Source organism: Coenobita brevimanus, chromosome 94, assembly GCF_032717465.1.
Source record: "Coenobita brevimanus isolate Jiangsu-jjx chromosome 94, ASM3271746v2, whole genome shotgun sequence".
Taxonomy (NCBI): Eukaryota; Metazoa; Arthropoda; class Malacostraca; order Decapoda; family Coenobitidae; genus Coenobita; species Coenobita brevimanus.
Genome location: NC_137047.1, coordinates 40,681,521 through 40,699,450, shown reverse-complemented (window position 1 = coordinate 40,699,450; position 17,930 = coordinate 40,681,521).

The following is a 17,930-nucleotide window of genomic DNA, read 5'->3' as shown; positions in this document are numbered from 1 at the left end:
GGACTGTTACCTCCCCATGTGTTTGCCGTGCGTGGCGTCCCTTAATGCTGGGAGACATGAGTCCTGGAGGTTGAGCGATGCTGCACGATGCGCCCTGCAGCTAGCAATACACCTCTTTGGTCCCTTATTCTGGCTAGACACCTGGTTGGGCCCGACCAGGTCAATCGGCTGGTCATGTGTTGGCTAGGGTCAAGTGGGCACTGGGGGGCCTGGTGGCTCCTATCATCCTGGAGTCACCCTTGCCCAGGTCCCCCGGTGGTTACCCGCATATACTCTCCCGCTACCTCTGGAGTCACCAGTGGTGTTATCCCTGGCACATGACTTCCCCTTGTTGGGCTCCATGGTGAGTGGAGGGGTGGGGGAATGAAGTTTTTTTGAAGCACATGGCCACTGAAAAAAAAAATTTCGTTGACGACTCTGGCTCTGTCCCTGGCGACTCCCTTATTGCCACCTTGGAGCCTTACCAGGCCCCTGGTGAATTTCCTCCTTTGCTTCAGCATTCAACTGGGACTGGGAGGCGATCACGTCGGGTAGGTACGGCCTTGGGGTTGAGCATAGAAGAGCTCGTGTCTGCTTCGTACACAAAGTATCTGGTGCTGAAATCCTCCGTAGGAAGGTCAGTCCTAGATGTTGACATTTTTGAGCTGCACCGTGCCATGGTCTCAGCTTGTGGAAGAGAGCCCAAGATCTCTTCCCAGGGGGATGGAAGCATCCTCATTGAGGTGTCCTTCCCAGAAGAGGGCTCCCGGCTAATGAAATTGACCTCTGTTGCTGGTTCTGCTGTTACCTGTGTTCCTCATGGAACGTTCAACCAATGTAAGGGAGTCATTTTCTCTCGTGACATCCTCAGATACTCAGAGGAATGATTGTTGGAAGAGCTGCAGTCGTTTGGTGTGGTGAAGGTTGAGCACCTTCAAAAAAAGATGGATGGGATCTAGACCCCGACTCCAACATTGTTCTTGACATTTGATAAATTGACAATGCCTAGGTCCGTGAAACTGGGATGGCTATTGCTTCCTGTGAAGCCGTATGTGTCAACCCCAAAGCGCTGTTTTCACTGCCAGGGGTATGGACATGTTAGCCGATTTTGCCGCCGCTCACAGGCTGGCCTTCCTGGTGTCTGTACCTCCTGTGGCAGACCAAGTCATGCCAATGACTGTCCAGGACCCCTTAAATGCTATCACTGTGGGGGCCCTCATGCGGTATCTTCCAAAAACTGTCCTCGCTACTGCCTGGAAAAGGAGATTCTTTCGATTCGAACACTTGAGAAGGTTTCATTCCCTGAGGCTAAGAAGAGAGCCCAGACTCTCTTCTTTCAGCCCAGTGTTACTTATGCTTCTGTCCTTTCTGGAATACCAGTACACCGCCCTATGTCTCAGAGACAGCCTCAACCCAATCCACTGCCCACTGCATCATCTAGTGCTTTGCGGGATGCTTTCCCTATCATTCATACTGTTTGTGAAAATGAACCTCGCGCACCCCCTACTGTGACTGTTTCTGTCCCCACTTCGGTGGCTGATGACTTGTACACTTCTGTGGTGATGACCGATGTCCACGTTGACCAGACTCCTTCTCCTGTCCTACCCAGTCTGCCCAAGGCTCTACCTGTACCTGGCAAACGTCACCGTTGTTCGTCAGAGTCCTCTGAGCATGAAGACCGGCCACCTAAGGTCTCTGTTGTCAACCCTTCTGTCGACACCTCTCCTCTTCCCTCTGCTCAGCAGGCTGAGGGACCTACCCAGGCGACATCCAAAACAGCAGGTTCACCTCCGGTTCCATTCCCACCTGGGGATGTTGTTGGACAGCTCGTTGGTGCTTCAGATCTGCAGGATAGGATGGCCTCCTCAAATGATTCGAGTCCTGTGGACTCTACTTCCACTTCTGGGGCTTCTGGTAAGAGCACTGGCCTTCCTACACCTTCAAAAACAGCCTCCAAGCCACCTTCCAAACAAACTGGTATGCCCACTCAAAGAAGGAGTGTTGTAAAAGTTACTTCCTCAGCCTCTCGTTTACCCACGGATGTTCGACAGAGGGTGCGGGTTTCTGGTGCTGGGCAGGCCCCTGCAAAGGGCCTTCATAAGCATCAATCCAAACCCTCTCACTTGTCAGGTGTACAGTCTTGCACTTAGTCATCCTTCCTCCATTATGGGTTCTATCATCCAGTGGAACTGTCGGGGTTTATGTGCTAACTATGAGGAACTTTGTCATCTTGTTTCTCAATTTACTCCTCTGTGCATGTGCATCCAAGAGACCATGGTAGGTGATGCTGTTCCTTCTGGTCCTTCTGGCTACCATGCCTTTTATTCAGATCCTGTGCCGAGTCAAGGTCGTCATGGAGGTGCTGCTATCTTCCTTCGCCAGGATATTCCGTACAGTCATATGGACATCTCTACTCCCCTGCAGGCTATTGCTGTCCGGATGTTTTTAGGTCGGCAGTATACAGTTTGCAGTCTTTATCTACCTCCCAGTGCTGTTGTTGAAAGGGGGGATCTGGAATGCCTTATTCATGGCCTTCTTTCTCCTTTTTTATTATTGGGAGATATGAATGGACACCATCCACTATGGGGAAACAGTGAGGCCAACCCTCGGGGTGTCATGCTGGCCTCTTTAGTGAAAGATGAGGGGTTGGGCATTTTCAGTGCTGATAAAATGACTTATTTCCATAGCCAGACTGGAACTTTTACTGCCATTGATTTGTCTTTATGCTCAGCTGATGCGGTTTTAGATTTTACCTGGTATGTGTTGCCAGACCTGTATGGCAGTGACCATTTTCCCGTACTTTTAACTGCTAGTGCAGGTGGACCTCAGCCACATCTTCCTCACTGGCTTCTGGATAAGGCTGACTGGCCACGTTTCAAGGAATTTAAGTTCCACTTCCCTTTCTGTCAATGAGTTTGGCTGTCTTACTGAGGCAGTGTCATATTTCACTGACTTGTTGCACTCAGCAGCCCTTTTAACTATTCCAAGAACGAAGGGTCAGTTTCCTAAACGTCCGGTTCCTTGGTGGAACTCTGAGTGCAGTTACGCAGTGAAAGCCAAATGAGTCACCTTCTCTCGACTTCATCGTCACCGTGGGGATCCTCAGTATTTGGTGGCGTATCAGAGGGCACGAGCTTATATCAGGCGGGTTTTAAAGGAGGCCAGGTGTTCATCCTGGAAGGGTTATGTTTCCTCCATCAATTCGAGGACTTCCATCACCCAGGTGTGGAACCAGGTAAGGAAAATTTCAGGGAAATTTACTGCCCCCTCGCCTCCTGTTTTATCTGCAGCAGGTGGAACTGTGGCTGATCCTTTTGCTGTTGCAGAGTTGCTTGCTGATCATTTTGCCAGTGTGTCACAGAAGGATGCGGATACGCCTTCAGCTTGCCACCGTCGGCGCCTAGAGTCTCGTGATCTCAGTTTTACCTTTGCTGGGGGAGAGCCTTACAATGTTCCATTTTCAATTTCTGAACTCCAGGCAGCTCTGTCGCAGTGCCATGACTCTTCTCCTGGTTATGATGATATTCCTTATGCCTTTTTAAGTCACCTGTCTGATGAGTCCCTTTTGTTTTTGCTTTCTCTGTTTAATAAGATCTGGTGTTCCGGGGAGTTTCTGGCTAGTTGGGGTGTTGCTGTGGTTATCCCCATCCCCAAACCAGATAAGGACCACCTACAGGCAACGAATTATCGGCCTATTTCTCTAACGTCATGTATATGTAAAGTTCTGGAAAAGATTGTCAATGTTAGGCTTGTTTAGTTTTTGGAGAAAGGTGACTTCTTATCCCAAGCCCAGTTTGGTTTTTGAACAATGCGATCTACCTCTGATGCACTGCTGTCCTTGGAATCTTGTGTCTGTGAGACTTTCTCCACTAACCAACACCAGGTCACGGTCTTCTTTGACCTGGAGAAGGCGTATGACACTGCCTGGCGTCATGGTATTTTACTCTTTCATGAGTTTGGTCTTCGTGGACGCTTGCCTATTTTTATTCAACAATTTTTATCTACCCGAATTTTAAGGGTGCGAGTGGAAGGAGTGCTTTCTAATGCCCAACCACTAGAAGATGGAGTACCACAGGGGAGTATCCTTAGTGTTACTCTGTTTGCTGTAGCCATTAACAGCATCATCAGTGTACTTCCTGATGGTGTACGAGGATCACTATATGTCGATGACCTCTCGATTTCCTTCACCGCGTCTAGAATGTCTCTGATAGAGGAAGTTGCAGCTGGCTCTCAACAGAATTTCTGACTGAGCAGAAACACGCGGTTTTCGTTTTTTTTCAGCAAAGACAGTGGCTATACATTTTTGTCATCTTCGAGGGTTTCACCCAGACCCTGACTGGTATCTCTATGGTAGGAGAATATCCTGTGTGGAAGAGACGCGGTTTCTGGGTCTTTTGTTTGATAGAAGATTAACCTGGGTTCCTCATATTCGTTCTGTTAAGGTGGCTTGTCTTAAAGCTTTGAGTCTTTTGAGGGTTTTAGCTCATACCTCTTGAGGTGCTGACCGTCAGACCCTCCTCCTCTTGCATAGGTCCCTTATTCTTCCTAAACTTGAATATGGGTGTGAGGTCTACTCCTCTGCAGCAGATGCCCACCTATGGTTGTTAAATTCTGTGCATCATGCTGGTGTACGTCTGGCAACTGGGGCATTCAGATCATCCCCTATTCCAAGTTTGTTGGTAGATGCTGGTGTACTCCCCTTGGACTTGCGACGCCAGTTGCTAATGATGAGGTGTTGGTATCATCTTCACTGCATTCCAGACTCAATTTCTTGTGCCATTGTCTCCCAGGATTCCCGATCTTCTGTTTTTGAGACCCGTCCTAATTTCCCAAAGCCATTTGGTTACAGGGTCCGGTCTGTTATGCTAGCCCTCTCTGTCCCGAGACTGGCAATTTGTCCACATCAGATCCCAAGGGTGGGTTCTTGGTTACTCCCTCTCGTGACATTCTGTAGGTCCGTTGTTGAAAAAAAGGGCTCACTTCCCTCTCAGGTGTCCCTCTCTTTCTTTTTAGAACATGCCTCCATTCATGAGGGTTCTGTCCCCGTCTACACTGACGGGTCTAAGACTGATACTGAAGTAGGATTTGGTGTTGTCTTCCCTTCCTTTAGTAGGGGCGGTAGCCCTCCTGGCACTACTTCAGTGTATACGGCAGAACTGACTGGAATTTTATATGCTCTTAAAATCATTTTTACTCTCCCCCAATCCGTTTTTGTGATTTTTAGTGACTCACGTAGTGCTTTGTCTGCATTGGAGTCTTTTAATGCATCTCATCCATTGGTTTTATCAATTTTAGAATGGCTTTTTCTTCTTGGCCGTCGTGGTCGCCGTGTAGACTTTTGTTGGGTTCCTGCACATGTTCGTGTGGTGGGCAATGAGGGGGCAGATACTTTATCTAGAGCTGTGTCTTCTCAACAGCCCCCAACCGACTACCCACTTCCTGTTTCTGATGTAACACCTTACTTGTGGTACGCAATTCGTACGTGTTGACAGAGACACTGGGATGGTGTTTCTCACAGTAAACTAAAAGAATTCTTTCAGAGAGTGGTTGTGCCAAGGGTTCTTCCCTCTATGTCTCGGCGACTGGAGGTGGCTCTTGCTAGGCTTCGCATTGGGCATTCTCGGCTTACACATGGGTTCCTCATGTGTGGTGAGACTCAACCGTACTGTGATGACTGCCTTGTTCCCCTTACTGTCTGTCACTTGCTGGTCGAGTGTCCGAGTCTGAGGGACCTATGTCAGAGGTTCCTTCATAGGCATGGGGGGGCAGATGGTGCCTACTGTTTGTCCTCGATGCTTGGTGAGGCCTCTAATGATTTTACTGATGTTTTTAGTTTTCTTCAGGAGGCGGGCCTCCTTCCACTTTTATAAGTAATTGTTATTTTATAAACTATTCTTTTATTATTTTTAGTGTTTTATTCCTACTAACAGATATTAACTTCATTTTGATTAGGCACTTTTTATTTTGCCGTGTCTTTTACTGTCATCCGGCGGCATATGACCCTGGCAGTTGCGCCTCCAGATTTTAATTATTTTCAATCAATCAATCAATCTCAAAAATAGATATGAAACTGTTATTTTATGGTTATACTGCTTGCCTATCTTCGTCATTTAGAGGCTCCCACAGTAGGGTCGGTAGACCGCCCGTCTGCCAAATTCCATGACTTGGGCTCAGTCCCATCCGGGGCGGATATTGAAGGTTTGGTGGTCATGTTCTTTCATGCACCTGTACATGATCATTACATTTTCACCGGCATATAGCTTCTGTTGCGGGTAATATGCTTCTGCAGTGACAAAAAGTGGTGTTTGTCGGTGTTACCGATCAGCTGCATTCAGCATTCATATGGCATGGCTTGAATGTGCATTGTGGAACATTTACTTTCTCGTGTCAGATTAACACAAGCCCGATGTTACAACAGATACTACAGTGTCTAGGATCTCTCGATGACATACAAACTATCTCACTTAAAGCCAATCTAACTTTTAAATTTTTCACACTAATTTTTCAGTCAGCATTCCGAAAATGTACCACCTTTATTCATGTACAGGGGAAGCATTGTCTCGGGGAGGATCACTTTGCCATTGTTGGAAAGTGAAATTTCTCGTATCTGACAGAACATTATTTTATCCTTCATGACCCATAAACCATGGCTTTTACGGGTGTTTATCAGCAGTATTGCCTAGCCATTTATCATGTGTGCAAGCCGTTCACTACATTACGTGTATACATACCATACACATTTACCTCACTCCTTGTTTATTTCGGTGCTTCAGCTGGGTTAGTTGCGGTGGGATTACTTGCTACCAGCATATTCGCGCCTTTGATGTGCCCCTCGTGGTTTCACTCATATATTGCATAAGTATTATCTATTGCTAATTTTGGTGTCTGGTTTACAACTGAAAAGGGTTTGCTATTTTCAAGTACTAGTGGTATAGGTTGTTTCATATCTTTTATATCCCTTATACAGGTCGAGGTTTAAATTGGTATAGTTTTTGTTCTATGATATACAAAATTATTTCAGTTAGAACTTTACTGGATAGAGTATACAGTGTTTGTTCTAGTTATATAACACTGCATGAAGAATTTCTTAAACTTAGGGATTATTTTTTGAATAATAATTATCAGGTACGCATATCTGATAAATATTTAAAGTCTTTCGTCTACATATTAAAAAGTAAATCTGTATGTTTTGAGGTAAAGAAAAAAAGGTTAAATATGCCAGACTGCCTTTCGATGGCAAAACTAGCTATTGCGCAGTATAGTACTTAAAGAATTAAAAACAGTTTCCCATCTGTAAATTTTAGGATTATTCTTACTAATGACTTTGTAAGACGGGGTGGCTACTCCTCTATGTTCAGATGTTTACAAATTTACATGTCCTAGTTGTAAGTCGTTCATTCAAAATAAGAATACCTGAACATTTGGGAAAGAGCTACAGAACAGGACAATATTTGCATTAGATGGCATTTTCAGCTATTAGGGAGCATTCATTAACCTACGACCACCCCTTCTCTTACAATGATTTTAAGGTGGTAACTAAATTCAGCAATTCATGTGATGCATTACTAGGAGAAAATTTATTAATAGTAAAGTATTGACCTGAAATTAACGTAGCAAATAATACATAATGAATTTTCTGTTCGAACATATAGATTGTTTAGGTTTGCTTGCTTCAGTTTGGGGTTTTGAGTTAAGTGTTCGAACATAAAGGTTGATTTGTTTTTGTTTAAGTTGGGGGTTTGAGTCCGTACTCTTGGGTTAACTCTTAGTGGTTCTGGCCAGTTTTCCTTGAACTTTTATACGGGGAGGAGTTTTTTTTTTTTTTTATCGGTTTTAGATTTTTAATAATGTCCTTGTTTGTACTATTTATCATGCCATTGTTGACAATATAGGACAACTTTAGTACCTGATGATGGCCTGAGGAGGGCCGAAAATTCGTGATTAATTATGTTTGGAAGAGTATTTACCGCATTCTTTTCATTACTGTTTTTCATCCCTACCTTGCACTTATTATAGTAACTTATCCTGACGTCCCTGTTGTTAAACTAAATGCCAGCTATTGTCCATAGTCGTTCAGATGTGTATGCAAAACGTTTCCCTGTATTGTCTACTGGGTCTGTCCTGTGAACATCAAAGTAACATAATTGGACTAAAACTCTCCCTAACCTCAAACCCAAGTGCTTCACAGGATCACTCCCTGTCCATGCAACAGGTCCCTCTCATACCTACTCCCTGTAGCCTCTCTCTTCTCTGCACTGTCGTATCTCTTTACTATCGCTGTTGCAGTGGCCACTTCTCTGAACATTCTGCTTACATTCCTATTCCATTAAGGCGGGAGTGAAGCACGCTTCTGGTAGCACCTTTATTCCGTCCATCTCTCTAATGCACGATTTAGCAGGAACTGCCAGTTATTCATGTATGCGAGAGGTCATGTACGGAACTGTCTTTCTCAGTCTATAGTTCCCTTTGCTGTGTCGCTCAGTCTTTTAAAGCACTATGTGTCATATCTGGAAATTTATGTATGTTGAATTTGTCTATATTTAGTTCTGTTTATCTTCAAAACAATAACCTTTTCATGCTCCTAGTTTTTGGATCTCTTTTTTTAAATCACGTGTCAGAATCTCGGCAACAATCCAATCATTCCATAACTAGTTAGCGAATATGCTGCCCTTATTTGAAAATTATCCATGCCTACTTAGTTCCGACATGAGAGGCGAGAGGTAACTTACTCATCCCTATCTGGCATTAATCGAGGAAGAAAGAAAAAAAGCACCACTCGGATGTAAACCCTTTGAGGCCCCACTTACTCCAAATGTTCTTAATATTTTCCACATTCTTTGTCCATCCACTGTGTCATATGCTTTCTCCAATAAATGTTTATTAGCTCAACCAGAACAGGATTATGTGTGTCGTTCCGAATTTATGATTTGCTTAAGAGAAGCTTGGCGCCAGGGTGTAGGGAAGTATCCAACAGCTGCCAATGTTTCACTGAGGAGAATGATAACACAGCTTCACCATGGAGTGGGGCATGATGGGATTAAGTCTGCCTATCATAAAATGCATCTGTGGATTTTCTGTAGAATCTGGCTCATCTCTATAACATGTCTGTCGCACTGTTACATAACTTAATTTTTGAAAGGCATCAGTATACCTAAAATTGGTTGATTATTCAATATAAGAAAAAAACTGGTGGAGCAAATGTCAAGGTCATGTGTCCCTGGACAACAAGGTAGAAGACGTCCCCCCAAATCTTAAATTTTGCATTCTAAAACAAAGTTGAAATCCACATGCAGAAACTGAAACTAAAATGACAAAAGAATAATTAAGGAAATATTAATTACCTATAACAGAGGCAGGAAGTATGCCCCTCAAAACAGGTAAAAATATCAGTCAACTAATCATAAGCTCCTCCATGTATCAGGTATATACAGCAGGCACCATCTCCCACCTCCTCCCGTACGACAATAGAAGAATCTCTGAAGCAGGTACCCGAGACATGGACACTCTACTAGCAAGTGGCGGATAGTAAGGCGAACAAGGCAATCATCACAGTAAGGCTGAGTCCCACCACACATCAGGTTCCCATGAGAAAACCGCAAGTGCCCAATGCAAAGCTGGCCAACAGCTGTCACCAATCACCTGTTCATAGAGGGTGAACCCTAGGCACAAGCAACCTCTTAAAAAAAAAAAATCTTTAATTATTAACAACAGCATCGCACTGTCTCTGCCAACAAGTACGAATCGATGTCTTCAAGGAAGGTGACATATTGGAAGTGGGAAGCGGGTAGCTGATTGGCAGCCATTAAGACGCGGCTTTAGCTAACTTATCCGGCCCCTCATATTTTCTCCACAGCAACATGCACAGAAACTCAACAAGACTGGACAAAATCACCATACTTCTGTATCGGGAAAAGTCACTCAAGAAAGGGAAGGACCAGGGGATAGATTGAATTTAAGGACTCAAGAGCCAAAAGGGTGCTTTAAGAATCATTACAAACCGTAAAAGAAGCCTCCCCATGTGTTGAAATAAACTTAAGGGCTAAAACGACAGCAGTCATTTCTGCAGTAAAAATAGGGGAATCTAGAGGAAGACCTCGTTCCCTCACAGAATCTGGGAAAACCGACCAAAACCTGTTACCGATGTTTGACTCTGAGCCATCTGTTTATACAGGGCCAGTGCATCTGTGAATGGATGAATGACTCAAAAATAGCTGATAGAGCTACAGAAGAGATAGGAGACTTGCTCCCTTCAATATTTCTGCACACCTGCACCTCTGGAAGGAATCATGGAGTGATCTTTGGGAGCTGGACAGGACAGACAGGCTTTGTAGAGACCTAAATCTCCCATACTTTGCCTTACCCTGAACCCAAAGGGATGTGGAGTGTAGCGAGGAAAATCATAATTTTGGAAAAATGACTGTTGTGATACACAAACAGTAGTAAGTGAGTCTGGCATACATCTCACATGGTTCGAGCATTGAACGATTAGTGACTGTGCTGTAGATCTCAGGGAGGCATGCCAACCTCCACCAACAAGCAAGGAATTATGGAGGATCCGAAAGCACCAGTACCAAGATGGAGACCACACAGGACTGAGAACACTAAGTTGTAGCACAGTAACGGAGGGGTACACCTTACAACTATAGGAAAGTTTAGATCCCACAATGGTTTGCTACAGGTGTAGGAGTGTCTTCTAATCAGCACCCACGAGGTGTTGAAGAGTACTCTAAAAAAAATTTATTCCTTGCATGCAAGATATTAAAAGTCTCAAATGTGAAACCCAAGTAAGCCGACAGTCAAACGTTAAGTCAAGAAACTTGGTCTCCTCCATGGAGAGTAGCCAGTACCCACTTAGTACAAATCAGGGTCTGGTTGAAACCCCCTTAATTCTACAAAAATGCATAGCTACAATCTTGCTTGAAAGAAAACAAAAACCTCCCCGGTCTGGCCCAGTTGCTGACCCTGTCCAGTGCTGCAGTCTCCTCTTAACTGCACACATCCAGGATCCATCAAACCATATGGCTAGGTCATCCACATAAAGTTAGACACCCCCATAGCCAAGAAATTTATTATGCCTTTGATGGCAACAGCAGATAAAAGGAACACTGAGAGCACTCCCCTGTGGAACACCATCCTTCTGAACTCCAGGGAGAGGGAGGGAGGTGCCCAGATGGACTTGAAACCTGTGATTTTTCAGGAAGTCACATAAGGAATAATTGCAGGTGGCCACACAGTCCAAAACCGTGAAGCTGGCTCGGAAGGCCATGGTGCCATGCAGAATCGTATGCCTTTTCCAAATCAAAGAACGTAGCCAAAAGATGTTGTCATGCACAAGCCTCCTAGACTGCTGACTCATGTCTGATGAATTTGTCTGACGGACATCACATCCTACAAAACCAAACCTGTAACGGAGAGAAGAATCCATTTTTCTGTACATACCAACCAAGCATCACTCTAACTAATTTCTCAGTTTGCACACACAAGATGTCAAACCAACTGGAAGTATAGTTTGAGACATTAGAATGAACCATACCTGGCTTAGGAAACGGGAGGACTATGCTTATCTCAGAATTAGTGGGGCTATTCTTTCATCCTATATCAAATTATAAACGTGTAACTAAAACAACTGAGAACTATGTAGCAAATGACGAATCATAGCATAGGGAATGTCATCATGTCCAGGAGCAGCGCCACGATGCTGCTGGGGAGCAGCACGCAGTTCACAGAGTAAATAATTATAAGGTTCCCCTCCACTAGACAAAAAGGAAATACCTAACCTCTCCTGTTGATGGCGAAAATTAATGGTTTGGCGAGTTCTGACACAGAAACGTTATTAAAGTGTTTTGTCTGGCCTGAAGCGACCTCAGAGGCACTGGATACAGAAGACTCCTGAATTTTCAGTGTCGGGGGAGATGGTGCATACAGTAATCCCCCACCAGCCATGGGGTTCACCAGCCATGGAATTCACTTCTACACAGTGATATATTTGTATACCAAATCACCTACAGCGGGGCCATGGTTCACATACAACATCAAATTGGAAAATGGAAGGTACACCTACATGTGACACTTTTTTTTTTTTTTTTGCAGAACTCCTAATAGTTTTGGAGATATGGTGGTAAGGAATTGCAGTTATGGTGAGACATCTACAACTCTTCTTACATTATGGTGTGAAGTTTGGAAATGGGGCCTTTAACTTGGAAGACGTGAATTTTTTTTTCTTTTTTTTTTTTTTAGCTATTTTGACCTTGTACAACACTTATGTTCGATGTAACCATACTAAAAAAAAAACTCATAATTTATTGTTTTCAGTGAGGTACCAGCATTATTTACCTAACTGTAAAAATAGAGGCATAATTAGCTTTGGAAGTTGAGTGACACAGTGGGTTGAGGACGTGGTCCCATTCCCTAGTGATAAGGTGTGTTTGTGAGCACTTTTAGTACGATATTTTTCACATCTACACCTTAGTTGAATATAATCATGACAATCCCATCTAAATTCTTTGTCAGCTTTTTGGCCACTATCATTTACACTGTTGCAGTAATAAAAGCAACATCAGCATGGATGGTGAGACATGGGCTCGGTTGTGGATGTGGTCTCCAACCTTGATAAAGTTCGTTTGTTTTGTTTTGTTTTGTTTTTTCATGTAGCTACTATAGTCCGGGAGTCTCAAGCTACTAATTTGTTGAACCTGGTTATGCCAGTTGCTTTTTCTCTGCTGTTTCTTGTTGCTCGGAGGTACCGCTTCCGAATACGGGAGGGTCCCCAGTGGTATCCTTTGAGCAAACTCAGATGTTGACCCCTTTATGCCTGAAGCGCCAAAACTCAAAAAAATCATGATTTTGTAAGGTTCTGCTGAAGTTTCTGGCTTCAGAGTTATCAATATCCTGATTTTTGTGAATTATGTATGTTACTGAGGATGGATAACACCCGATTCATGTCAGATCCCAACTAACATCCAGGGAAGAGCATCATGAACATCACCAGTGGGAAGATACCCCACGAACTGTCAATCTAGACAGTGCCATAAAGATTGGGGAGGCAGTGTTAGAAGATTTTGAGAAGACCTGGCCAGAGAGGTTTTACAACACCATCTCAAAGAATGTGAAGATGGCAAAAACAACCAAATCCATCCAAGTTGGTGACTCCAGAATTTTTGACCTAAATACCATCTATTCAAGGGTCATCAAAGTGTTGTCTAGTGACCATTATGTTCACGTGAATGATGTCCTCGGCTACGAGCTGACACCAGTCCCAATTGCCATGTTCACCAAGGACGGAGTGCGAATTTGTAAAGCAAAGTCCACATTGAAGAAGATAACTGGGGTGAAGACTCCAGGAATAGTGGTGATTCAAACATCACTATCATTGGTGGATCAGCCCTTCTTTGGACCATCCAATGGCCAGCTGATGGCACCATAACTGATTTAATAGAAAATATTAAGACACGGCTGGCTTCACAGCTGTGAGACAGCGACGTCTACCTCATCTTCGACAGGTACTATGATTACAGTATCAAGTCTGCCACCTGAGATGCTAAGGAGACAGGGGTCGGCAAGAAACGTCATCTCCTATCAACAAAGCTACTGGCCGAGAAGGTTGTCTTGTCATCTATTGAAAACAGGAAACATATGATCCTATTATTGTGTGTGGAACTGACCCAGGACAATTTCCATCTACGGAACACAAACAAACTCAAGTTGGTGGTGACAGGGCAGGACTCATGTCCCACTGAGATCAGAAAGAAGGAGCCGATACGATCTTGTACATCAGCAGGAAGAAGCTGACACCATCATTGTCCAACAAGTCCTGGGATGTGCTGAAGCCCACCAAATCTCTGTGTTTTCTGATAACAGACGTGTTCGTTCTACTCATTCAGCATTACCATCTGGCAGGACTGGATGTACCACTAATCGTGGAATCCCCCCACAAAGAAAGCGAAATTGTGGACATCATGTCAACACTGGCGAAGCATTAACAAATTGTCAAGAGTCTTTTACTAGCCCATGCCATATCAGGATGCCACATCGAAGAAGACCTGAAAGTAGAGTACGAACTGTCGGCCATTGGCAATGTGGATGCACCATTTCAGCAAGTTCTCGAGCAGTCCACTGCCTTCATCTCAGCTGTTATGGAATAAAGGAGAGCATGGACATGACACACCCGAGGCTACATGTTTGGGGAAAAAAGAATGCGAAAGGACATAAGTCTGCTCCAAACCTAGCTGCACTACTGCCAACGAATGAATGTTAAAAGGGCCCACTTTCAAGCAATCTTGTGGCGGAATCTCACTGTAAATCTGCCAATAGCATTGAACCTGGAGGAATTTGGATGGAAAAAAGACACATGCAAGTGGTCACTCAGCCCAACCACTCTACCAGAAGATGGCAAACTTGCCCCAGACTGTATTTTGAAGATGATCAGGTGTGACTGCAAGAGAGAAACCCCTCGTGACTCTAAAAAGTGCAGCTGTAAAGTGAATGGTTTGCCATGCACAATGTTCTGTGCATGTTTCAGGGTAGGATGCAAAAAAATCCAAATAGGCTGAAGCTGACCATCATCAGCAATATCTGCCCTTGACGCCTGCCAGTTTGTATCATGTACTCTAGATTTCTACGTGCTGATGAGCAAAGGCTCAATGGGTGTACAGGAATGGTCATCCAGCACTACCCGTATTATCAACAAAAATGGGTTTTGCTGCCAACGCCTAAAATGGTTAATATTTATTTGTTTGGAATCAGATACATTGTACATGACCTCCTTTATGGATATGCGTTGGAGAAAACAAATTGATGCCTTTGATTTGTGGATTTTGCATGAAATTTCATAAATCCCTATTTTGTGGGATTCTTGCACCTCGGGCATATACGGGTTAATATCTGAAAATGATCAAGGGATATCACCGGGCACCCTCCTGTATTTTGACGAGGTACCCCCAACTACAAGAATCAGCAGAGAAACAACTTTACACGGCAAAAACCAGGTTCACCACCATGGCTCCCAGACTATTAAATCTTTTTTGTGTTTGGAAAAGCATATTATTTAATAAGATACGGATATAAAAGTACTATTAACAGTGGAAGGATGGAGAGGAATGGGAACTGGGTAAGGTGGGCAAAAACTCGCCCCACAGTGAGTACTGAACTAAACCCAGGGGTCCATGCACAATGTTTTTATGTATATGTCAACTCTACTGTCCCCTCTCTATATGCACTTCCTCGCACCTCTTGTCTCGGCCACATCACACCACAGCATTACAACTACCCTGCACCCACCACTTCTCACTTCAAACCAACCTTCCCCAACCGGCACTCACTTTTCCCACTCCACTATTTCCTCAACCTCACACCGCTTGTCGAGACACACCACCAAGGTCACGGTGATAAACAAGGAAGGAGGAGGAGGAGGGGAGAGAGAGTGAAGGAAATAAGGAGGAAGGGAAAGTGGGTCAAGGATCGAGGGTGCCAGTGGAGATGGGGCTGCCACCTCCTTCATAGTACGTTTTTCTTATCTTCTTACTAGTACCACATGCTGTAAGTGTTTACTGTTTTCCCTTAATCTGGTAACCACACTATTTACCAGCCTACTTCAAATATGCCTTCGAAGCTCTAAGGTTTGTGCTCGGTGATTTTCCATATGACAACACTACTGTCCTATCTTTTGACCCACTACGCCTCTACGCCAGTCAAGGCCACGACTTTGCATTACTGCATACTCACTACCCACCTCACACCCAGCTCTTGCCCCCTTACTTAGATCTCCAGCCAATCTACCATCGCCTTTCCTATTCCCCATATTCTTCATCCACGAACGTTAACAGTCGAGCCACATCACCAAAGACAGGGCGATGAAGATGGGAGAAGGAGGAAGGAAGGCAGGGATAATTGACGAAGGGAGAGAAAGTGAAGGAAAGGAGGAAGAGAGAAACTGGTTAGCGATGAAGGGTGGGTGAGATAGGGACAGCCACTCTCATTTTTTTTCCTAGTAACTCAGTTATTATTACCACTTGATATGTGTCCACTGTTCAGTATAAATTATTACTAACACTTCATGTATGTCTACTCTTTTATATGATCACCACATACCACTTCAATGGTAAAATGTTTTTTCCCTACCTAGCACTGCTTCAATTACTCAGTTACGTTCAATTACACTGTAAACATATTTACCTATCTGCCTACATAAAGTAGTCCTCATACACTGTTCTCAGGCTAGGGTGGGAGACAGAGTCATTGATCAGAGTAATTGATTTCGACACTAATGAGATTTTTTGCCCTACATATACAGTAATACCTTATTTGTTTTATTCTCGAGTCTTACTATTATAGTATTGCTACATCTTGTACCACTTTTGTTGTGTGTGTGGTATATACCTAAAGAAAAATTAAAAGAAGTAGGCTTGGCTTCGTATTTACCTGATTGATAAACTTATTAGTTACTCAGTTACATAAATGAAATTTTATGCTAATGTACTATGACAGTGATGGATCCATATTCTGTTTCCTAACTAGGTAAGAGGATCAGCTTATGCAGCAATATATACTCGTATATTTATTTACATATTCAGCCTGTACATCTGACTGTCACTCTGTCTGCCCTATCCATTCAGCTTGTCTGCCTGTTTGTCAGCAGCCTAAAAGTTCTGGTGATTATGGTAGCTGCTGAATCACTCTCTGAGGGCAATGTGGTGAGTAGGGTTGCGAGGAGAGATGACCGAGATGAATCATTCGAAATGACAGGCTTTGTTCTGTGTAAGATGACAAATTAGTGGCGCGGAAGGGAGGTGGCCGCCCACCCCATGCAGCAGCTGGGTTGCCACTTAGCGTGATATGTTGCCGTCCACACATGGCGCGCTAATTTTCTTTGCGTTGTTTACCACCATAATTCTTTTCCATCAAGTGACTTGACTGCAGGTTATTCTAAACAGTTCTGAACTATGGCCGCCCCTTTTGTGGTGATTATATTGTGGTAAACTGATTATGAAATGGGTAACTTTAGATCATAGCAGCTGGTGTTACTGTACATCTAACAGCAAACTAATGGATGGATATGGGTGATAAAAGTCACTCTATGGACCCATAAGACAGCCACGATGCTGCCACTTCCAGGAACTTTGTGCAATTCCGGCTCATATGAGGTACACCCCAGATGATCAAATCCTGGATCATAAATAAGGTAGGCTGCAATTCACGGGTTAAGTGATAAATTTGGGCAAACCACATATCATGAATTTTTTTCCCAATAATTATGAAAGTAATAATAATAATAATAATAATAATAATAATAATATCAACAATGTTTCACTACCATGTCAGTAATCACATGCACAATTCAGTGGGGTGTCTTTTAGGGGGCACGGGAGCTTGCTTGGAAATGATCCTAGGTAAGCACCAAGTCACACAGAGGACAAACCACTTTCACTGAACTAAATACCAGTCTTTGTTGAACTTCAAGAAATACTGTACTAGCAGTCAAGGGTATAAAGAAATAACCTGGGAAAGTTTTCTTTCATTCTCTCATATTCTAGTTATATATTTATCTAAGTATATACCATTTATATAGCACACTATTTATGTGCATCAGTCTATGTAATGTCTCTCTATCTCTGTCATATCAACCTTAAATATTGCCGAGATGGTGCAGTGGTTTTGCCAGGGTACTGATGGCAATCATGAAGAAGTTTATGAAATTACCTGCTGCAGGTATACCTGGGGAACATGCTTACTATACTTTTGTTATTCTAAACCGGTCTAAAACTGCCATCTCATCAATAGTTTAGCGAACAGAACAATACAAGTCATGAAGAAGTGCAATGGAAAGGATGCAGACTTGTAATGTGTTGTTCTACCACTGAGCTACATGACAAAAAAGAATTGTAAATTGGCTAAAACCTGGGCCAAGTTACGTTAAAGACTGTGACAGTTGAGTGTAGAGTAAAATAAATTAGTAA